The following is a 24656-nucleotide window of genomic DNA, read 5'->3' on the forward strand; positions in this document are numbered from 1 at the left end:
TGAATCATGGAACCCTACATCAAAAACTAATGGTGTAATGTATGGTGATTAACATAACATAATAAAAAAAAAAAGAGTTCGCAGGACAGAGCACTTGAGAAGAGAGATCTGCAAACAGAGATAATTCCAGACATATACAATAGGTCCCCTTTGAATATTAATTATAGTACTTACCAGTGCATGAAAGAATACCTGAAGGCAGAGAAAGGATCACCCTGAACGATTAAAGGGAACAGTACCCAACATTCACATAAGGCCAGCACAGTGTCAGTTTCAACCTGCCAACCTGTAAAAATATCCTGTATCCAACATGATAAAAGTACAATGTCTCACATCTAATAAAAAATTTACCAGACATACAGAGAAACAAAATAATATGTTCCATAACAAGATAAATCAATTGAAAACAGACTCAGAAAAGACACAGGTGTTAGAATTAGCAGACAATGATGTTAAGAGTTACTTTACTCTGCATTCCATACTTCCAAAAGTTAGGTACAGACATGGAAAATATTTTTTTAAAAGTCCCACATCAAACTTCTAGAGAAGAAAACTGCCATGTTTGGGGAGCCTGGCTGTCACAGTTGGTTGAACATCTGACTCTTGATCTCAGCTCAGGCTGTGAGTTCAAGCCCCACACTGGGCCCTGCACTGGGCATGGAGCCTACTTAAAAAAAAAAAAAAAGTAAGAGAACTATTGGATGTCTGAGAAGAAAAACTGGCTGATAAGATTAATGACAGAATAAACATTCAAGAAAATAAATACTTATAATAAAATACTAATAATGACCTTGAAGAAATAATATTAAAAACTCTCCAAAGTGAAAAAGAGAGGTACAAAATAAATGTGAAAATATTAAAAGAGTATCAATGGCCAATGAAATAACTTCAAGTTATTGAGGAGATATGTAACTGGGGTCCCCACAGAAAGAGAATGTGGGACAGAAAAAAATATTTGAAGAAGCACTGGGTAAATTTTTCCAAAATTTCTTAAAACTTGTATAATCACAGAATCCAAGAAGCTGAATGAACTCTGAGCCTAAGAAAATAAACAAACCAACAATCTATATCAAGACACATCATAGTGAAATATCTCAAAACCAATGATTGAAAGAAAATCTGAAAAGCAGCCAGGGTGGGGGGAAAAACACATATCATACAGAGAATGACAACAGATTTCATATCAGAAACAACAGAAAGGAGAACAGAGTGAAACAAAATTTTAAAATACTAAGAGAAAAAAATTTGTCATCTTCGAATTCCATGTCCAATGAAAATATCTTTCAACATGAAGACCCAATAAACATGTTTTAAGACACGCAAAGGCTAAAATAATTTATCACCAGAGACTTACATTACAAAAAAGTGTTAAGTTCTTCAAGAAGAAGGAAAATGCATCCAATGATAGCAAGGTATTTGGGGCACTTAAAAATATGTATGAATCGTGTGTAAAGTAACAAAAGCATCCAGCCCAAGAGGGTAGAAATGAAAATATATGATTATAGGGTTCTTATATTACAGATAAAGTGTTATAATATCAATTGAATATAGGTTATGATTGTTTAAATATACATATAAGTCCTAAAGCAACCACTATAATAACACAACAAAGAATTATATCTAATAAGCAAAAATAGGAGATAACATGAGATCACAAAAATATGTAACTAATCCAAAAGAAGGCAGCAAGTGGAGAAAGGGGAAAAAATAGATAGGACAAATATAAAATATATAATAAAGTGAAAGACTTAAGGTTAACCATATAAGGGATCACAATAAATATAAATAGCCTAAATAAAAGCCAGGGATGGACAGATTGGATTAAAAAAAGAAGAAGAAAAAAAAAAAAAGACCAAACTCCGTGTTCCCTATAAGAAATACACTGTTGAATCACAGATCTGTACTTCTGAAACAAATAACGCAACATATTTTAAGAAAAAAGAAAAAGAAGAAGATTGCAGGAAAGGAAGAATGAAGGGGAGTAAGTCAGAGGGGGAGACGAACCAGGAGAGATGATGGACTCTGAAAAACAAACTGAGGTTTCTAGAGGGGAGGAGGGTAGGGGTATGGGTTAGCCTGGTGATGGGTATTAAAGAGGGCACATTCTGCATGGAGCACTGGGTGTTATGAACAAACAATGAATCATGGAACACTACACCAAAACAAATTATGTAATATATGGTGATTAACATAACAATAAAAAAATTAAAAAAAAAGAAATACACTGTAAATATAAAGAGATAGGTATGTTTGAAGTAAAGGAGGGAAGAAAAGACATATCATGAAAAGAAAGTTGGTCTGTGAATATCAGAGTAGATTTTAGAGCGAAGTATACAACTAGGGATAAAGGAGGTCATTTATAATGATAAAGATGATTTTGGGGAGAAAAATGAACAAAATAGGAATTGAATTCATAAAATAAGAATGAAAAGAGAAACGGACTGGGAGAAAATGTTTGCAAAACACATGTCTACCAAAGGACTGGCACCTGGAGTATATATCTGGAGTATATAAAGAATTCACAAGAGTAAAACACCAACAGTGCAATTAAAAAGTGGGCAAATGATACAAAGAGACACTTTGCTGAAGAAAATATGTGCATAGGTCAAATTGGCACAAGAAAAGACATTTAACATGACTATTATTTAGGTAAATGTACATTAAGACCATGACAGAGTATGACTACCTCCCCAACACAATATATAAAACTTAAAAAATAATGACAATACTGAATGGTGTGAAGGATGCAGAAAAACGGGATCTTTTAATGCATTGCCAGTGGAGAGATAAAATGGTACTCTGGAAAATATCCCTCAGGAAAGTAGTCTGTCAATTTTCTAAAAAAACTAAAGATACACTTAACATGCAACCCAGCAATGTCCCTCCTGGGCATGAATCTCAGAGAAATAAAAACTGCACAAAATCTGTACTTGGTTGTTCATAGAAGCTTCATATGCTCATAGCAGCTACATACAAAAACTGGTAACAACCAAGTGTTCTCTAGACACTTGGAGAGAAATGATTTAACTATGATACACCCATACAACAGAATACCACTCAGCAAATAGAAGGAAGGAACTACTCATTCATAAAAACAACTTCTCTAGATCTCAGGAGCAGGATGCTGAGTGAAAAGCCAATCTCAAAATACCACATATTGTATGCTTCCATTTGCATGACATTCTTGGAATTTCCTGGTTTTGATATTGCACCACAGACACATGGGATACAGTGATTGGGAGAGAGTGGGTAAGGGTAAATGGGACCACCTTGTGCTCTCTTAGCAACCGCCTGTAACTTCAATTATTTCTATATAAAAGTTGGAAAAAACAGGAAAAAGATTGAAAAGACACTTCGACAAAAAAGATAGATGGCAAATAAGTGCATGGAAAGATGCCCCTGGTCACTAAGAAAATGCAGATTAAGATCACAATTGCTTGCTACCACATATCTGCTAAAAAGGACCGGCATCATTTTTGAGAACCAGTGCTGTCTTGGCCCTGCAGACAATTTCACATCTTTCAGATGAATTATTATAAAAGAACCTTGGACTTCTAGGAGACTTCTGGTTTTAGTTAGGACACTAGATTCAGGAGGAGGATTTGGATCCCCTATCATTTCTCCTTGAATCCCCTATTCATTGAAAAGATTTACCCTTGTACACATTGCATCTTTTCTACTATCTGAGAATGGACAATATTAAAACATTAACAACTTATAAAATGATCATTGTGGACACAGGAAAGTCTATTTTTTTTTAAGTGCAGTCACTGTTGTGTTAAAATTCATAGGAACACTGGCTTTTTTTATTCTTCTGAAATTCAGTTCTTCTTCAAAAACACCACACTAGGGCGCCTGGGTGGCTCAGTTGGTTAAGCGACTGCCTTCAGCTCAGGTCATTATCCTGGAGTCCCGGGATCGAGTCCCGCATCGGGCTCCCTGCTCGGCGGGGAGTCTGCTTCTCCCTCTGACCTTCCCCCTTCTCATGTACTCTCTCTCTCTCATTCTCTCTCTCAAATAAATAAAATAAAATCTTAAAAAAAAAACACCACACTATATATATATATTTTAGCATTTTATTGTTATGTTAATCACCATACATTACATCATTAGTTTTTGATGTAGTGTTTCATGATTCATTATTTGCGTATAACACCCAGTGCTCCATGCAGTACGTGCCCTCTTTCATACCCATCACCAGGCTAACCCATCCCCCACCACCCTCCCCTCTAGAACCCTCAGTTTGTTTTTCAGAGTCCATCATCTCTCACGGTTCATCTCCCCTTCCGATTCCCCCCCTTCATTCTTCCCCTCCTGCTATCTTCTTTTTTTTTAATTTTTTTATTGTTACGTTAATCACCATACATTACATCATTAGTTTTTGATGTAGTGTTCCATGATTCATTGTTCGTGCATAACACCCAGTGCTCCACGCAGAATGTGCCCTCTTTAATACCCATCACCAGGCTAACCCATCCCCCCCCCCCCCTCCCCTCTAGAACCCTCAGTTTGTTTCTCAGAGTCCATCGTCTCTCATGGTTCATCTCCCCTTCCGATTTCCCCCCCTTCATGCTTCCCCTCCTGCTATCTTCTTCTTCTTCTTTTTTTTTTTTAACACATAATGTATTATTTGTTTCGGAGGTACACATCTGTGATTCAACAGTCTTACACAATTCACAGTGTTCACCATAGCACACACCCTCCCCAATGTCTATCACCCAGCCACCCCATCCCTCCCACCCCCCACCACATTATATTTTGAAATTTAGATTCAACCTGGTGTCACCATTTTATGTAATGCTAAGATGGTCCCCTCCAAAGGCCTGAGGTGGAGCTCTGGGAGCGAGGTTTTCATAGGGCAATGGGAGTAAAATCCAACCCAATGGAATTTTTATTCTCTTTAACAGGGTCTCGTGGTTATACTGATGACACTAAACTGTTTGCAGTTTTCAATTACGCTTTCCCTGTCCATACTCACCTATAATGCAGATGGCCAGAAAATTGATCAGGTAAGTAGCAGTTCTTGAGAGAATGAGGGTGCAATTGATTATTTAGTGATTTGCCCTGTGGTTATTTGCATAACTTTGGAGTGGAACAAAGATGAAACAGGTGGTGTAGAATTTCTGAGAACCACTCTCTATAGGCTGACCACACTTTCCAGCACACTGATGAATGCCTAGGATAATCAGAAACTTTCACCCATGTTGACACCAAGTAATTCTATTTTTGGTTAGTTATTGATTCATTGATTTGTGTATTTAACATGCGCAGAATCCCTACTTGTGTGATGCACTGTGTAACATGGCAAAGAGACAAAAATCAGTCCTTCCATTAAATAACTCAAAGCATGATTGGTCGTATCACCCCATGAAGAGATCGATGATACTATTGTGGTATTGTGCTGTAAACTCCAAAATGCCCTAAAGTTGTCATTTTATTTTCCTTTCCTATAACACCTCAGAAGTAGGCAGCCCACACCTAGAAATGTAACTTTAACCTCCTGCATTGTGTGGCTTTTTTTTCTGTGTAGAAGTTGCTGCTTTGGTTCTTTCTTTTATGTCTGCATCATATGCCCAGAACTTTGTCATATGACCACACACAATTGCAAGGGAAGTTGCATAATTTAGTTGTTATCTGGGCAGTTGTTTGTGTAAGTGAAACCTAGGAGTTTTGCTATTCAGGGATGCAGACAAGATTGAATATTGGTAGACAACCAGTATTTCCTGTCACATTGTGTTCTCTGGCCACCCAAACGTCATGTTCAACTTTCCTCCCCCAAACTGAATATACTTCCCCACTCATCAAGGTGGAAAGTCCTTGGAAAAACAAAAGTCTGATACATTTGTTACACTTGGCTCAAAGTCCAGGATTTTTGAGAGATTTGCCATTTCCCCCTACAATTCTGGAACTACTTACTTGTTATTTAAGAAGTTACTAAGTAGAAATCCTGTTATCTGCACTGGCTTCCACTCAAAGCCAAAAGGTAGGAGGGTTAGAAATAGTAACAATCATATGTAATCAGTTGCACCTCACAATCCCCCTGCAGCTCTTTCTGCTCGCGGGGCCTGTCCCTGTGCTAAAATAAAAGCACCTTTTTGCACTAAAAAAAAAAAATTAATAATAATAACAATCCCCACTTTGAAAAACAAATCATTGATAACCTTAATGTTACCCATCCATAGGAATCATCTGATTCTGAGAAGCCCAAACAACAGCATGGCTTTCTCCTCTGCTCATTTATTAAATAGCCCTTTATTTACTATCCTCCCGACATCGAGGAGTTTTCCCTCTTTGGGGGTTGCTTGATTTTTGTACCCCACTTTCTGATGGTGCAGGGGGGTCCAGGGATTGTTTCAGATGTCAAACAGTTCAGGTTTTTGCAGTGTTGGCCTCTGAGCTTATGAAAAGAAAATATCTTTAAAAAGTCAGGGATGCTGTATGGTGACTAACATAACATAATAAAATTAAATTAAAAAAAAAGAAAATATGATGTGTCTTAAAAAAAAATCAGGGTTGGTTTAACAGCCTTGTTCTCTTCAGTCTGTGAATTTCATGTCTGTATCTAGGCATGTTGTTTCAGTTCCAGCCCTTGTATGGGTATTCTAGCTGCAGGAAAAGAAAAAAGAAACACACACACATTTATTTTAAGAGTTATTCAGGCAGGAGTGGTTCACAGTAATTTCTCTTACAATTCACTTGGCAAGGTCTTAGAATCTGGCCACACAAAGATGAAAATAGCCTTGAAAAATAAAATCACAACAGGGGCGCCTGGGTGGCTCAGTCGTTAAGCGTCTGCCTTTAGCTCAGGTCATGATCCCAGGTCCTGGGATGGAGCCCCACACTGGGATCGAGCCCCACACTGGGATCGAGCCCCACACTGGGATCGAGCCCCACACCGGGCTTCAGCCCCACACCGGGCTTCAGCCCCATATCGGGCTCCCTGCTCTCAGGAAGCCTGCTTCTCCCTCTCTCACTCCCCCTGCTTGTGTTCCCCTCTCACTGTGTATCTCTCTGTCAAATAAATAAAATCTTTAAAAAAAAGAAAAAGTCACAACTATATGTTAATTAATTGCATTTAAATAAAATTAAATTTAAAAAACGAAAGAAAAATAAAGTCACGAATAGACAGCTGTTTGCTCAGATAAATACAGATGATTTTTTTCAAAGGAGTAAAAGAGAAAATGTAGCCTTAACCTCATAGAAGTGTCTTAAAAAAGTATGCTAAATACTATATTTTTGGAAAACACGATAATCCTTCATACATGTAGAAAATCTTACATATATTCTCTTGTGAAATCTTCTTTACACATTTAGGTATAGACAGACATAAAATCACACACACACAGGTATATATTAAACATCTAACAGGCATAGATTAAATTTCTAGGCCCTCATAAATAGCTTAAGGTTCCCAGAAATAGCCAGGCTGATTTTTCCATGTTCAGGACAGAAAAGGAAGGCCATGATCTCATATGTCTCCTTAGTTTATGTCATCCTGGATATCTTTTAATGGATAGACTTTCTTTGTCCTTGACCTTCTATAAATTCTGTGGACACCGGAAAATAAGCTGGAAATGTTCACACACATCCTGACACGTCTGGATCACTGGGTAATTTGTCAGTGTAGTGACTGACATTGACCTCTACCATCCGCTCAATAAGGTGGGATAGACTTTGGAGGCTAGGATATACCTTTAGGAATATGACGGGAATAAATCTCTGAGGATTTAGGTGAAATGACTCTAAATGATGTTTCGGCTTATTTACAGCTTTCTGCGTTATTTTTTCTGAAATAGGCTTCAGAAGGTCCTTATCAAGGCTTGCTGCCTCAGCTTTCATTCTACAAAAATCTTGAGAAGGACACAGTCTTCTACTATAACACCTGAGACAGAAGTACAGATGTGAGAATATGCTTCTGTAACCTGAAGTCATGGAGATGGAAACTGGAAAAATAAAACAATATAAGGTCAGGGGCGCCTGGGTGGCTCAGTTGGTTAAGCGACTGCCTTCGGCTCAGGTCATGATCCCAGGGTCCTGGGATCGAGCCCCGCATTGGGCTCCTTGCTTGGCAGGAAGCCTGCTTCTCCCTCTCCCACTCCCACTGCTGTGTTCCCTCTCTCGCTGTCTCTCTCTGTGTCAAATAAATAAACAAAATCTTTAAAAAAAAAAAGAAATGCAGATTCTTTAAAAAAAAAAAACAATATAAGGTCAAAAGCTTGTTTAGATCCTCTTTTGTGGACTTCTGTTATATCAGTAAGCATTGACGATGATGCCATAATAAGATCTAATCCCTGAAACACTTCTTGTGCTTATCATAATTTGATCAGATTAGTTGGATATTCCCTGTTGACCTAATAGGTCAACAGGTGCCTCTGCCAATTAAAATCATATTAAACCAAAACAGATCAAAGGATGTAGCTGCAATTCAGTAGAGGCTTGAGTACAAGTTTATACCACAGACCATCATTGCTGTCACATCTAACTGATCAATAAAGGATTTATCATTCTCTTTCCATGTAGATAAATCTGAATAAACATTACAGCCATTAAATATCATAGGCAGCTTCTCAAACGTAAAAGACTATTAACTTTTTATTTTGATCAAATGTTTATGATGATTATTTTTCTTGAGTTTCCTTGGGATAATGGGTAATAGGGATAAAGAGACCGGAGCATCAGTCATAAGCCTCCCTTGCAAAATCCTCCTCAATATAATTTTTAAAATTCCCTTTATTCTAATAGTCTTTCTCAGCCCCAGCTTTATTGAGGTGTAATTGGCATAATATTTTTAAAGTATACAATATGATGATTTGATATATGTATACATTATAAAATGACTTCTACAATCGAGTTAACACATCCATCACCTCACACAGGTGCTGTGTGTGTGTGTGAATGCTTAAGATCTACTCTTTTAGCAAATTTCAAATATACAATACAGTATTATTAACTAGAGTCACCATACTGTATATCAGACCCTCAGAGCCTTTTCATATTACAATTCTTTTCTTAAGTTTTTACTTAAATTCCAATTAGATTACATAGAGTGTAATATTAGTTCCAGGTGTTGAATTTAGTAATTCAACACTTCTGTACAACACATCTTGTATCTCTTTATTACAAGTCTTCACTGAACTCTTAACACCACAGTGAGGGTGGATTGCCTATGGTACGTTTGAAGAGAATGACCATATGACCCCTGTCCAATTATATATCCAAATTGGAGGGAACATCTAGCACCTTCCTTTCTGAGGTCATACACTTTTTACCTTTATAGAAATAAAAATAAGAGTTCAAATGTTTAACACCACTATACTAACGCATAACTGACCTGTAAAAAACCTGTACGTTTAAACTAGCAATCAATTACAAGAAGAAAACTGGGAAATTAAAAAAGATGAAATCAAACAACATGCTACTGAACAACCAGTGTGCCAAATCAAAAGAGAAATTTAAAAATAACTTGTGACAAATGAAAATGGAAAGAAAACACACCCAAACTCGGGATATAGCAAATGCAGTGCTACAGTGGAAATTCACAGGGATAAATATCTACATTAAAGAACAAAACCTCAAATAAACAACCTAACTTTACACCTGAAGGGCTAGAATAAGACTCCTTTTATGTATTTTTCTCGAGAATAAATTTCTAGAATAAATTGACAGTGAATTGTGGCAAAATCAAAATTATGAGAATAATCCTCAGTATTCTTCCCAACTAGAGGTCTTCTATGGAATAATTAAGCTTTCATATGCAAGTTAAGATATATCCCTAAACAGAAAGCACACAGTTCATTAGCAAGGTCTTTGGCAAGTGGTTGGTAACGAGGACCTCGGATTTGTACTCAGAATGGAAAGGGGTGTTCAAGGTTTTGTCACTCGAAACCACAACTATCCAAGTGTATCCAAACTGCAGAGATAGGAGCTGTGTCACTACCACGCAACTCACTCCATCACAGAAAACCATCTGCAAGAAACACATTGCAGAAAGATGCCTTTAAGGGTGGTGCATCCTTTTCTCCTCAAACAGCGGGGAGCTCTGTCTTGCTGAGTAAAACCCCAGTGCAGTGTACCCATTTCCCATGGTCTGACTTGCCCAGTAGGGATGCAGCTCATATGCTTGCTTGCTGTGTTCAGGGAACCTCCCAGGAAAGCTTCAGAAATAGACTCTCACAAAATGATATTCCCTGGTCTTGCACTAACATCTAGTAGAGATTGAATGATGTTTGGGGACAGAGGTATGTATTTCTCCTATTTTCTTACATATGTGGCTATTCCCTTAGATTCTTGGAGGGTTTGCTCAGTCTAGGCCAGTGCCTAAGGCTCATATAAATTTTCCTTGAGTTGTCCCGTGCAAAGAAAATATAGGAGAATATTAATCTTATAAAAGCTGTTTGTTATGGGACTAGTTATTGGAGAAGGCCATCAATGTCGGAGGACATTTCTTTTTCCATAAAAAAAATTACCTGACTCTCTGGTTGCAAATTTAATGTTGCAATTTTATAGACTCTTAGAACACTTGTAAGTTGCGCTTTGAAATGGTTGCAATCACGGAGTCATTTTCAAAGCTCAGGATAGAATTCTAAAACCCATATTCTATCCAGAATGTGCAACACAGAGCACTTTTTCAGTCATCTTGAGGGTTGGCTAACTTGTTCTCTTGGTGTTGCTTGATCCAATTTTATATAACAAATAATTATTTTGAAATTTTTAAATCAATGTAAGGACTGCGATCCATGAAGAAGGTGTACTTGATATGGAATTATATTCTCCATGTGCTTATTATTCTTGTTGAGAAGTAGGATATTGCAGGAAAACAGGATTTGCTCTCACTTCCAAAGAGTGTGTTTTGTCAACCAGAAGTCAATAAAAGAAAAACTGTAAAATATGCATTTTATCATCATGAAGAATGAGTCACAATTTTTCCAGAGAGACATGATATTTTTTGATTCAGATATGACTTGATGATGAGAAACTAGGGATTAAAGGATTTGAAAAACAGTAAATTCAGTAGCGAAGAAAGTTTTGAGCTAATTCTAGTGTTATAAAGATATAAGAAAAATATTTCCTAACAAAACACAGAATAAACACAAAATGCATTTTGAGTATGAGAATACAGAGTGCAGTATCTGTCACTGACAAGAGTTGGAATAAGCCGGGACAGCACGGGACAATCCTGTATAAAAGATTATTGGGGGGGGGGGTGCCTGGGTGACCCAGTCGGTTAAGCGTCCAACTTTTGGTGTCGGCTCAGGTCGTGATCTCATGGGTTGTGAGATCAGCTCTGCCTTGGCCTCTGCACTCAGCAGCGAATCTCCTTGAAGATTCTCTCCCTCTGCCCCTCCCCTACTCTTTCTCTCTCAAATAAATAAATAAGTCTTAAAAAAATTAAAGATTATTTGTCTGCATTAAACACAATGCTTCTATCCCGCTTGAGTCCTTATACAAATTCAGCACCTACATACAAGGTTCCACATGTTCATGCCTTGTTTTTCCTACTCATTTTTCTCATTGAAAATAACAATAGTGATTTTTTTTTCCCTTGGACCTTCTCCTGGGGCAGGGGGGATGTATTAATTTCTGTAAAAGGATGAACAGGTTTTACAGTATATAATCGAGTCAGAAAAAATATTTCTGGTTTCCTTTATTGTTTCTATATATTTTCTTCATGTAGCATACTTCTCAAAATTTTTATAGTGTACTCTAGAAGTTGAAGCTCCAATAAATATATCAAGTACCTTATAGGCTCATTTCTAAAAGGATACATATGTGAGACAGAATATCTATTGTTATCATGATGAAGATGTAAACATTATTCTCTCTTCTGTTTATACTCAGGAAGATCCATGTGTTCAAATAAAGGAAGATTTCTTGTCCATAAGAAGGAAAGGATTCCTAACATCTAAGTGTTTCATTTTTTTTAAATGACTTTATTTATCTACTTGAGAGAGAGAGAAAGAGGTGAGTTCTCACAAGTAGGGATGGGGGGCAGAGGGAGAGGGAGAAGCAGACGCCCCTCTGAGCAGGGAGCCCGATGTGGGGCTTGATCTCAGGACCCTGGGATCATGACCTGAGCTGAAGGCAGATGCTTAACAGGCTGAGCCACCCAGGAATCCCTATAAGTGTTTCACTTGACATTCCTATAAGCAGATGATGAGAGTGGAGCTGCCAGGGTTTGGGCTCAGGCAGGTGCAGTGCCAAGCCATCCACACAGTTATGCCAATCTGGGGACATATGGTCCCTTCAGGGTTGTGTAAATTGTAAATATTGTGCAGCCGGTTAGTCAGAGGTATGAAGAGGGGAAAAAAAAAAAACAACTCTGAGCATACATGTTACAATGTGGCTTATTGAAAAATGCTTTTTGGGGGCGCCTGGGTGGCTCAGATGGTTAAGCATCTGCCTTCGGCTCAGGTCATGATCCCAGAGTCCTGGGATCGAGTTCCGCATCGGGCTCCCTGCTCCTTGGGAGCCTGCTTCTCCCTCTGCCTCTCTCTCTCTCTCTCTCTCTCTCTCTCTCTCTCTGTCTTTCATGAATAAATAAATAAAATCTTAAAAAAAAAAAGAAAAATGCTTTTTGTTCTTAAACTTCAGTAGGAGCCTGAACCCAGGAACAAAACAAAAACAAACATGTTGGATATTTCTTAGGAATTTGTATATAAAAAACAGCTCTAATGTAGCCAAACTAACTAACTAAACTAAATACTATCTCTTCATGGGGAGGGAACACTAAAACTGAGGGTTCATGTTCATTCCAGCCTCATTGCTAGGATGTTCAACACTTTTTAAGACAGGGTATCCAAATGGTACAAGCATTCAGGCTAGAACTTTCTGTTTCCTATCAGAGTAACTTTACATTACTTACATAGCCTTTCTGGCACTCCTTAATAAGATGGAAGGTACAACATTCTTAGGTAGCCAAGATACAAGGTTAAATGCTTATTAATATCAATTTTTCCTGCCCAAGAGTTAAAACAATTACATTGTCTAACAGCTTTCATTTGGCACAGTGCCCACATTTTACTCTGAAACTTTATGGAAGGGAACTTTGTATGGAATCAGAGATTCATCCTTTCATCTGATCTTCCAGGCCAATATATCCTCTGTCAGCAAGAGAAGCACCAGGTTGTGAACACCAACAGCGTCAAGGGACACAACAATGGATCTTCAATAAAGAGGTCAGCCATCCACCAGGCCCACTCTGGGCCGACGCCTTTCCCTCAGGAGGCACAGAGCAACCTATAGAATTCGCTAAAGGGGGGGGCCAGTTATTCTTGGGGTAAGTGCATTGAAAGCCTCCTCAAGATTTTGCAGTGGTTCATATTCCCATAAATTTGCTTTAGGTCAGAGCTACAGGATTACCTAACAGAAGAGTCTGGAGTCACAGTAATCCCCATATCAAGAGGACAATGTGGGCTTTTAAATAAGAGACTACATATACCATTTAGCCAAATCTCCGAAATGTCCTGGATTTGAGAACCACGAATTTAAAATTTAGACATTTAGACAAGAATTTCTTCAAATTATAGGAGCCCTGAGTTGTTCGCATCCTCCAAACATGAGGCAATTAATTTGCAAATAGAAGAGCTTATTCCTCCTAACTCAGAGGCACTGTCTAATTTTCTAGGTGAGCCAAATCATGATTGGCTTGATGAATATTTGCATGTGGATTATGGCAAAGCCTTCCTTTCTGTGTTCTGCCTTTCTGCCTGCAATTGAAAATTCCTACATTTTCCTTGCGGAACCAGTCTTTGTAAGTAAATTGGAATCACTCTGATTTTTCTAGTAGTTAGAATATGTACATGTTCCTGATATTTGTTTCATACATTGTTTTTGAGCACAGAACTTGGGGAAGCATATTGAGAACCATTCAGTGCTAGTAGAAAAGACTCCAGATGGTATATTTGTAGATTAAATCATGTAACTCTATTCTTATATCTGGTTAATTCTATCTGGAACTCTGTCTATTGCATCTGGAGAGAAAATTACAGAAAAGATGGTCAGTTTCTCTATGCTTTGAGAAAATTAAGAGTCAGAATAGGCCAATCTGTGCTTCCAAAATGACCAAGTTGTTTCAACTTCTCAGGTGTCTCTTGAGTTTAGACTGAGTTGAGGTTCCAGAATGATTCTTTCCCCAGAATTCCCCAGAATTCTTTTCTGGCTTATATGGGAAAATTCCATAGTAGTGGATAGCAAATTCTTCCATAACTTTTCATGAATTTCAATTCATGATACTTACTTTTATTTTAAATGTAGTGTACACACATGTATAATCATTTGTCAGTTTAAAGAATGTGAAAAAAAGAACACACTCTCTGAATCTCTTGCAGATATGTGTCAGCCTAGGATGAATACTGTGACTGCCATATTAGCAGAAGTATGGCTAATGTTTGTTGTCAGTTTGGACAGATTCATTTATGACATGCAAAACATACTAGATGATTTGTTCATTGTTGTAAGGATTTCCAAATCTAGTGAAAAGATCTCCTGATATTTATCCACATATACAAAATGACTTCCAGAATTTATTCTCAATGCAGGTGGCAGAAATGCATAGATTACCACTGAAAGACCTCTTGAAGGAAGAAGGGCCTTGACCCTGATTGGATACATTTCTCTATGCTATAAGTTATTGGTCATGTGAAGACATGGTCTTAACATGGTCAGGTGAAGCTAACTAAAACCTTTATTTAGGTGAAAGAAGAATGGATGCCAATGAATTCATTCAGTGAATTCTATTCCTGTTTCCATAAGGTAAAAAATGAAGAGTCTAGATGTTTTGTTCCTTTCAGAGTGATGATAAAGTTCAAGATTCTCTCTATAGACATCACATGGCACCTATCCTGTACTGATACACTGAGGACATAGTCAAGATTGCTATGAAGTACAAAAAGGTTGTTACGATACTCCAAATCACATAAGCTTCAATAAAGCAATGTCTACTAATCAGCAGTTTTCATGTTTCAGTTTTGGTGTTAGGGATATCAGGAAAAACACAGATAATGGGAGCTCATGTCATTGTGTGAATACAACTGCAAATTTGAGCATCTATATAATATAGTGGTTAATTATGCTGCACATTGACTTACATTTGATCTGTAGTGGAAGCCAGGGTGGGATATTTCATCACCATTGAGAAATGTCAATCATTTGTGAAGGAGAGCAAGCAGGGTCAATGGCAGAAACTCACTTTGTTCAATCCTTCAATCTTTTCTTTATACATGATTTTATTTTATTTTTTAAGTTACTTAAGTTTTTTTAAAGTTGTATTTATTTAAGTAATCTCTACACCCATCATGGGGCTCAAACTCAAGACCCTGAGATCAAGAGTCTCACGCTCTTCCAACTTCCACGGACTTCCATGGCCTCTGCACGAGGATGACACTCAAGTTTCTGAAGAAAAGGCAAAGCATTCCTTTTGATGGATTTGAAACACTAACAAGAAAAGGAACATTGTACCCTTCTTTTATACAGTTGTAGAAAGACACAAGAATAGGAAAAGAGGACTTTTTTTCCTATTAGAAGCTTTACCTCAAATTATTATGCCTTGAAGGAAGGCAGGGGTGGTGGTACAGAGATTTTCCATCATTCATGACGGTAACCATGGGCAAGTACCATAAAAGAACCCAGAGGAATCTTAACGTGGATAGGATGACCGATTTCTACTTTCTTCCAAATTAAAGAATAATTTAGCCAAGGTTATAGAATATGCAAAAGCTTCCTTATACTTTTGGAGAATATAATACCAGAGATAGGGACAAATAGCACATTACTCTCATCTTTGGATTTCCTGACATGGGCTTTATAAATATTGTGTGCTGTTTTTCTCTTATTATTTGTCAAGTAGTAGAAATGGGAGTAAGGAAGCTAACTTCACTGCAGAGTAACTGGTATTGTTAGCAAAACATACCAAGTATAATTTGGGAGCCAAGAGAGTAAAAACCCCATATTTATAGAAAAATCCCATATTTTATATTAAAGGTGAGTATTTGTATGGGCAAATTAAGGTTTTATTATAAATCAAAATATTTCCCCAAACAGAAAGCACATGCTTCATTAGCAAGGTCTTTGGGGAGTGGTGGGTAAATAGGAATTAAGATTTGACCTCACGCTGAGAAAAGAGTGTGCAAAGCTTTGGCACTCAAGACTGTGGCTATCTGAGCAGCAGAGATAAATGATTATCTCTGTCAACATCATGCATTTTACCCCATCATAGAAACCCATTTGCAAGAAAGAGCAGAAAGATGCCTTTTAGGGTGATGTATCATTATCTCTCCATAGAACAGGGAGTTCTGTCTTATTGAGCAAAACCTACATATACCAAATTCCCACAGCCTATAGTGCCTAATAGAGACACAGATCATATACTGCTTGCTGCTTTGGGGGAACTTCCTTGGAAAGACTCTGAGACCAGCTCTGAGGTACTGATGTTCCCAGGTCCTGAATGGATATCGAGTTAAGACTTAATGTTGTTTTGGGACAGAGGTAATGTATTTTTGTATTCTTCTTTTGTTCTTATTTACATGGCTATTCCTTTGGCCTGTAAGAGGGCATGTCAATTCCATGCCAGTCCCTAAGACTCATACAAATTTTCCTGGAATTGTTCCATGGGAGGAAACCATAGCAGTAGAATAATCTTATAAAAGCTACTTTTTATAAAACTAGTTATTTGAGAAGAACACAAATGTCTAAGGGGATTTTTTTCCATTAAAAAAAATGATTGACTCTCTAGCAGCAAACTTAATGTTACAATTTTAAAGACCCATAGAACTATTTCAGATTGCGCTTTGAAATTATCTCAGCCATGTAGTCATTTTCAAAAGACAGAAAACAATTGGCCTAAAAATCATATACTATCTAGAATTTGCAACACAGAGTACCTTTCTAGTGGTCCCCAAGTCTGGCTTGCTAGTTTTTTTTAGTGCTGCTTTATTCAATTTTATGTAATGAATGATTACTTTGACATTGTTTTTTTTTTGTCAATGAAAGAACTTTGATCCAAAAGGAGGATGTTCTTGATCTGGAATTATATTCTCTGCATAATCATTACTCTTGTTGAGAAAAAGTATATGGCATTGAGTGGACTCTCAGTTCCAAAGACTGCTTTGTAAATCAGGTATCAATGAAAAAATATTGTTCAGGATGTTGACTTTACCATTATGAAGAGTGAATCACAATTTGTTCAGAGAAACATGACATTTTTGCTTCAGATATGATTAATAATAAGGAACAGGATTAATTAAAGATTTTTTTAAAAAGTAAATTAGATAGTAAGGGCAGTATCATACTAATTATAATGTTACCAAGATAGAAGAAAAAATACACATTTATTTCCATACCTAATGTAGATCCTCTGTTGATAACAAAAATAGAGATTTTGAGTATGAGAAGACAGTGTCAGTAACTGTCATTGAAACTGTCGTTGAATAAAGTCAGAATATCATAGAACAATTCTAGATAAAGGATCACTGGCTTGCATTAAACACAAATGCTTCTATTCCCACTTGGATCTTTATGCAACTTCAACATCTAAATACTAACTTTCAAATGTGCATGATTTCTTGCCTCCCATTTTCCATTTGAAAGTAATTACAGCTGACCTTTGAACAACACAGGGGGATTCTGGGCATCCTCCCCACAGTAGAAAATTGGGCATAACTTTGGACTCCCCCAAAACTTAACTGCTAATAGCCCAGTGTTGACTGGAAGCCTTACCAATAACATAAATAATTAACACATACATTTTATGTTACATGTATTATATACTATATTCTTACAATAAAGTAGACTAAAGAAAAGAAAGTGTTACTAAGAAAATCATAAGAAAGAGAAAATACATTTTTAGTACTGTACTATCATACTGTAAAAATCCACATATAGGTGGACCTGTGAGGTTCAAAACTGTGTCGTTCAAGGTTCAGTTGTATAATGTTTCCTTTTTTTTTTTTTTTTGGTCAATCTTCTCAGAATACAAGACATTAATTTCTGTAAAACAACCTTCAGATTTTACAGAACTTAAAGGTAGATAGAAGAAATATTTTTTATCCCTATTGTTTTAATATATTTTCCTGGTAAATTCGAACATACAGTGAATTCTAGAGGAAAAGTGAAATTGTAGCTCCATGGACTATACCAAGTTTCCTATGATTTCACTTCAAAGTGAAATGTACACGAAACAGAGTATATCTATTGTCATCATGATGAAGACAGAAAAGGCGATACTTTTTGTTTATACTCAGGATGGTCCATATGTTCAAATAAAAAAATAAGATTTCTTGCTGTCCAGAGAAGAAAAGCATTCCTAATATGTGGGTATTTTGCTTAACATTTCTGTAGGCAGATCATGAGTAGAAAAGCAAGGGTTTGTAGGCTTAGGCAGAGGTGGTTCTAAACCACTTACCCAGCCACACCAGTGCAAAGGCATGTGGTCCCTTCCAGGCTTTCTGTGAGTGGTGTGTAGTTTGTGCAGTGAGTTAGTCAGGGTCATCAAAAGGAAGCAAACTCTGAGTCTAAGAGCATGCATGTTACATTGTGGCTTGTTGAGTCAAACGCTATTAGTTCTTAAACTTCAGAAGGAGCCTGAACCCAGAGACAAAACAAAAATAACTATGCCAGATACTACCTAGGAACAGAGGTGTAAATGAAAGAATTCTACACAGCAAAACAAAGAAACAAAGTAACAAATACTTTGTTGTCTCTCCATGGGGCAGGAATACCAGGACTAGTGGGCAATATTAATTTTCAGCTTCATGGTCAAGATAGTCAACATTATTTCAAGACAAAAGGATCCATAAGACACATGCACTCAGGCTAAGATCCTCAGCTTCCTATAACGTAAATTTACATTACTTACATAGCCTTTCTGGAACTCAGTATAAAAGAGAATATGTCATTCTGAACTGCCTGAGATACATTGCTAAATACTTAATAAATGTCAGATTTCCCACTCTTAAGAATTTAAATAATTGCACAGCCTAACTTCTTACATTTAGCACAGTACCTACATTTTACTTTAAAATATATATGAACACTAACTATCGCATGGAATCAAAGAGACTAATCCTTTTATCTGATCTTTCTGACCAGCACATGCTTCACATGTGTTGTGACTCAGCACCACCAGTGAGGGGAGCACCAGGTTGTGAAGAACAACAGCATCAAGGGACACAAAGATGGATCTTCAACAGAGACCCAGCCATCCACCAGGGCCAGTCTGGGCCAATGCCTTTCCCTCAGGAGGCACAGAGCAACCTGCAGAATTTCTTAAAGGGGAAGCCAGTTATTCTCGGGGCAAGTACTAATGAAGGTCATCTAAGGATTTTCAGGTGGCTCATATTCCCCTGAATTCGCTCTGGATCAAAGCTACATGATTACCTGGGAGAAGAGTTTGGAATGGTCACAATAATTCCCATGTCAAGAGGAAAATAGGACTTTTAAATAAGAAACCACATATGCCATTTAGCCAAATCACCAAACTGTTTTATATTTGGGAACACTGAATGAAAATTTAGGCACTGATCATGGAATTCTCCAAATTAAAGGAATCCTGGGTCATTTACAACCTCCAAATGTGGGGCAAATAATTCTAAGAATAAAACTTATTCCTCCTAACTCAGAGGCATTTTCTCATTTCCCAGGTGAGCCAAATCATGATCGGCCTAATGTATATTTGCCTGTGGATTATGGTAGAGGTCTTCCTTTCATTCCATGAACTACATCTGCACTAGAAAACAGTGTATATAGCTTCATTTTCCTTTTGGGACCAATTTTTGTAAGTAAATTGGAATCACTTTTACCTCTGTATTACTTGCAATATATGTAAAATCCTTAATAGTTATCATTTATAAGCACAAAATTTGGGGGAAAGTATTGAGAAGTATTTGGTGTTAGGAAAAAAGACGACAGAATCATGTTTTCGCAGACTAACTCTTTGCACTTTATCAGTTAATCTTTTTGCACTTTTGTACAGTTAATCATATCCGGAACTGCGTCTACTGTGTCTGGAAAGAAAACAAAACAGATGGTGCATTTATCTACAGTTTCAGAAAATTAAAAGAGGCATAGCGTAGACCAACCTTCATCTCCAAAATGATCAAGCTATCTCCGATTCCCAGGTTTTACTTTGCCTTGAGTTGAGCTCCCAGAATGATTTCTTCCCTCTCCCAACAGTTCATGTTGTCTCTGTCCGGCTCAGATGAGAAATTACCAGTGGTAGATAGCAAACCTATGCATACATTCTACGAATTCCAATTTTACTTGCATTTTAAACAAAATGCACAATCAATCACCTGCCAGGTTCAAGAGCGTGAGAACGGGGACTCTGTTTCTGATTCTCTTTCAGATCCGTGGCAGTGTTGGAGCAAACACTGTGGATGCTGTATTAACAGGCGTGTCACTAATAATCCTTGCAATCAAAGTGAGCATATCCTATTACTTCTTATCAAGCATATCAATTCATTATTTCATTACTGTAAGTATTAACAGATCCGGTGGAAAAAAACCTCCTGATATGTATCCACATATATAAAGTTCCTTGCAAACGTCTTTCTTATCACAGGTGGGCAATAGGGCACCACTTAAAACCGACAAATCAATTGAGAAGGTCAGGGTCTTGACCCTGAGTGAATAAAATCCCTGAACTATAAACTATTGGTGGTGTTAGGACTTAAGTACATCAGGTGAAGCTAAATAAAACCCTTGTTTTAGATAAGATCAGAATGGGTGCCAGTGAATTCACTCAATGATTGTAAATGCTGTCTTCACTAAGGTAAAGAGAAGTCTAGATGTTTAGTCCATTCAGCACAATGATAGACAAAGTCCAGGATCCTTTCTAGAAAGTATATATTTAACAAAACCGACATTGATCTACTGATCATATGGTGAAAATTACTATGAGATAGAAAAGGATCCTAAAACACTCTTATTTTTAGACATCTCAATAAAGCATGGTTTGCAAATGTGCAGGCTTTTTTTTTTTTTTTTAGTATTTTATTTATTTATTTGACAGACAGAGAAAGACATCGAGAGAGGGAACACAAGCAGGGGCAGAGAGAGAGGGAGAAGCAGGCTCCCTGCCAAGCAGGGAGCCCGATGCGGGGCTCGATCCCAGGGCCCTGGGATCATGACCTGAGCCGAAGGCAGACGCCCAACGACTGAGCCACCCAGGCGCCCCAATGTGCAGGCTTTTTATCAGTTGGTTATGTCAAGAAAAAAGTGAATAACAAAATCTCACTTCATTTGTGTGAAAATTATAAATGAAGGAAATTGCAAATTTGGGAGTCTGTAAATTAGAGTAATTATGTGTATCTCTGCCCAGATTTTATCTGAAGGTGAAGCCAGAGTGGGATATTTCACTACCATTGACAATCTGTCAATCAGTTATGAAGGAAAACATGCAGGCTCCATGGGAGGAGTTCCCTTGCTCAGCCCTTCCATCTTTCCTCTCTGCATGATTTTAATTGGCAGGGGATTATGTTTATGAAGCTCATCCTCATCATACTGGGACTCATCATCCCAGTGTTGCTGCCTGCATTTGGATGCAGTGCTGTCTGCTGTGATATGACCTCAGTGAGTGTCTGTGACCCAGAGGACTTAGAATGTGTTCTGGGATATTCTTTGCCACTTTTACATTTACCTCTTTGAGTTTCACTGAACCATTCAAAGCATACAAAATATCCAAGACCTTCTGTCATGTTAGGAGCCCCTCACATTCCATTTTGCCACTAGCAGCCACACGCATAAGATTGGACTGGGCACTAGCGGAAGGTTGCTTGGATGGATGTAGGTGTTCATGTCAGAAAGAGAAGAGTGGCCCCAAGGCGGGTCTGTGCATTAAGAGAACCAGGGCCACAAGTGAAATGTCATATGATATCATGAAATATCATCTACTGTGTTTTCTTCCTCCACAGGTGGTTGTCAACTTATCCTCCAATGAGCATGGATTTCCCATAGCCACTCTTAATCATGACTATGATGAGGTGGCTTTCCAACCCACTTAATTGTTTGATGTATCAACTTTTGAACTATTCCTGGATTTACTCAAATTGTATTATTGAGAGTAAATCAATAATCAGACAGTAAACAGACTCTTCAGTGGTCTCAAGGGGAGAAAAAGTTACAGATTTGCTGATGTTGACTCTGCTATTGTCTCCTACTCTATCCCCAATTATGATTACATTTGGAAATGATAAGGGAAGCATATGACTCATCAGCATCAGCACTGGCATCATCTCACACCCTTTGTAATATGAAAAAAAAAAAATGGAACATACCAGAAAGGTTTAGGTATTTGGGACTCTGGTCTGGCCTTGGAGGGTATGTTCCAGAAATGCTCACCTACACAGTTTCTGAGAAGCCATTCACTTCAGACTATAATGCTAACCCTATTCTGGGAGTTGTACAATAGGCCAGCTGTGTAGATCATGCTGTTACTGACACTTCCCCTAAAGAGTACAAATTTCCATGAAATAAATGAATTAAAATAAACCCTGCTCTTATCCTTTCACCTTGAAGTAGTCATCATTTCTTTTTATTTTTCCATTGTAGTGTTATCTGTACCATGAAGATTTGAGATCATGAAGTCAGTTGTGGTCTTTTAATCTGAGGGTCCTATAAAACCAATCCAATGAGTAAAGTGTGACTGATGTTTTAAAATAGGAAAATACAGGGGTGCCTGGGTGGCTCAGTCGGCTAAGCATCTCCCTTTGGATCAGGTCATGATCCCAGGATCCTGGGATGGAGCCCTGCATCCACCTCCCTGCTCAGCAGGGAGCCTGCTTCTCCCTCTTCCCCCACCTACAACCCCCCCACTGATGTTTTCTCTCTTTTGCTCTCTCTCATTCTCTCAAATAAATGAATACAATCTAAAAAAAAAAAAAAAAGGAAAATACACACACTTTCTGCACCCAGGTTCTGCTTTTTCAGTGATCGATCCCCTGCAGGTCCTTCGTCTCCTTTGCTTCATGGATCCTGATGCAGCCTGAAATAACCCACACACTACTTGAAAAGGGAGCAGTCATCATCACATTTTGACTTTTTTGAAAGACCTGGAACACTATCAGTTTGTAATCTGTAGTCAAAAGACACAGATGGCCTCTCTTAGTATATGTCTAACCAAAATTTAAGAAGGTACTAGCAGATGGCTTAATGCCTGTACCACCTGCAATGGGATCAGAAACACAATCCTCTGTATGATTCTGACTTAACTGTTGTCACAGTTTGATAGCATGTTGTCAAGTACAATATATTAATTGGCACTTAGCACTGTCTTAGACACTAGACTCTGGTCTATGGGAACAATAAAAATATAGAAAAAACATCCAATTGTGGCCTAACAAATTAAACTTCATCTCTTATTTTAATGTTTTTTTTTCCCAGAAAGCAAAGTCGACTATACTCTACTCTCCTATACTGGATTTTTAAAAAGATTCTTTGGGATTTTCTACATATACAATTATGTCTTCGATAGGGACGTTTATATTTCTTAATTTCCAAACTGTAGATGTTTTCTTTCTTTTCTTGCCATATTACATTGGCTATGACTTCCAGTAGATGTTGAACAGGCGTGTGAAGGGCAGATATACTAGTATTGGGGGGACAGGGGAGTACATTCAGTAGGTCACTACTGAGTATGTTGTAACTGTACGTTTTTGTATATGGCTTTTTTCAGATAATAGGAATTCCCATCTATTCCTAGTTTTTTGAGTTTTTTCTTTATCATGAATAAATAAGTTTTGTCAAATACATTTTCTGTATATTGAGAAGATCATATGAGCTTTTGTATTTAATCTGTCAATATGATGAATTGTTTACATTGATTTTGTTGTTGTTGTTGTTAAACCAGTGTTCCTTTCTTGAAATAAACCCCATTGGTTGTGGTGTGTTATCCTTTGATATACTTTTAGATTTGATTTGATAACATTTTGTTGAGGATTTTTACATCTATCTTGAAAGTTATTGCTAACCTTACACCAGTTAGAATGGTAAAAGTTGACAAGGCAAGAAACAACAAATGTTGGAGAGGTTGTGGAGAAAGGGGAACCCTCTTACACTGTTGGCGGGAATGCAAGTTGGTACAGCCACTTTGGAAAAGAGTGTGGAAGTTCCTCAAATATTTAAAAATAGGCTACCCTATGACCCAGCAATTGCACTACTGGGCATTTACCCCAAAGATACAGATGTAGTGAAAAGAAGGGCTACATGCACCCCAATGTTCATAGCAACGATGTCCACAATAGTCAGCCTGTGGAAGGAGCTGAGATGCCTTTCAACAGATGAATGGATAAAGAAGATGTGGTCCATATAGACAATGGAATATTACTCAGCCATCAGAAAGAATGAATAGCCAACTTTTGCATCAACATGGATGGGACTGGAGGAGATTATATTAAGTGAGATAAGTTAAGCAGAGAAAGTCAATTATCATGTGGTTTCACTTATTTGTGGAACATGAGGAATAGCAGGGAGGACACTAGGAGAAGGAAGGGAAAAATGAAGGGGGTGGAATTGGAGGGGGACATGAACCATGAGAGACTATGGACTCCAGGAAACAAACTGAAGGTTTCAGAAGGGATGGGGGTGGGTGATGGGTTAGCCCGGTGATGGGTCCTAAGGAGGGCATATATTGCATGGAACACTGGGTGTTATATGCAAACAATGAA

The 24656-nt window shown here is 37.7% G+C and overlaps 2 long non-coding RNA genes across 3 annotated transcripts; both read left to right on the top strand.

Moving 5' to 3' along the window:
* Positions 1–13095: 13095 nt before the first annotated feature.
* Positions 13096–14787, top strand: LOC141370932 (uncharacterized). Its single transcript, XR_012375430.1, has 3 exons — positions 13096–13175; positions 13625–13750; positions 14692–14787. It is a non-coding gene; the product is annotated as an uncharacterized lncRNA (long non-coding RNA).
* A 1570-nt stretch (positions 14788–16357) lies between these two features.
* On the top strand, positions 16358–20934 carry LOC141370931 (uncharacterized). 2 transcript variants are annotated; one of them, XR_012375429.1, is made up of 4 exons: positions 16358–16482; positions 19084–19291; positions 19640–19768; positions 20339–20934. It is a non-coding gene; the product is annotated as an uncharacterized lncRNA (long non-coding RNA). The 2 variants fall into 2 exon arrangements; XR_012375428.1 differs by having other exon boundaries at positions 19084–19768.
* Positions 20935–24656: the final 3722 nt, after the last annotated feature.

Source organism: Callorhinus ursinus, unplaced genomic scaffold (assembly GCF_003265705.2).
Source record: "Callorhinus ursinus isolate GAN/ISIS: 27379988/994484 unplaced genomic scaffold, GSC_fseal_2.0 scaffold51, whole genome shotgun sequence".
Classification (NCBI taxonomy): Eukaryota; Metazoa; Chordata; class Mammalia; order Carnivora; family Otariidae; genus Callorhinus; species Callorhinus ursinus.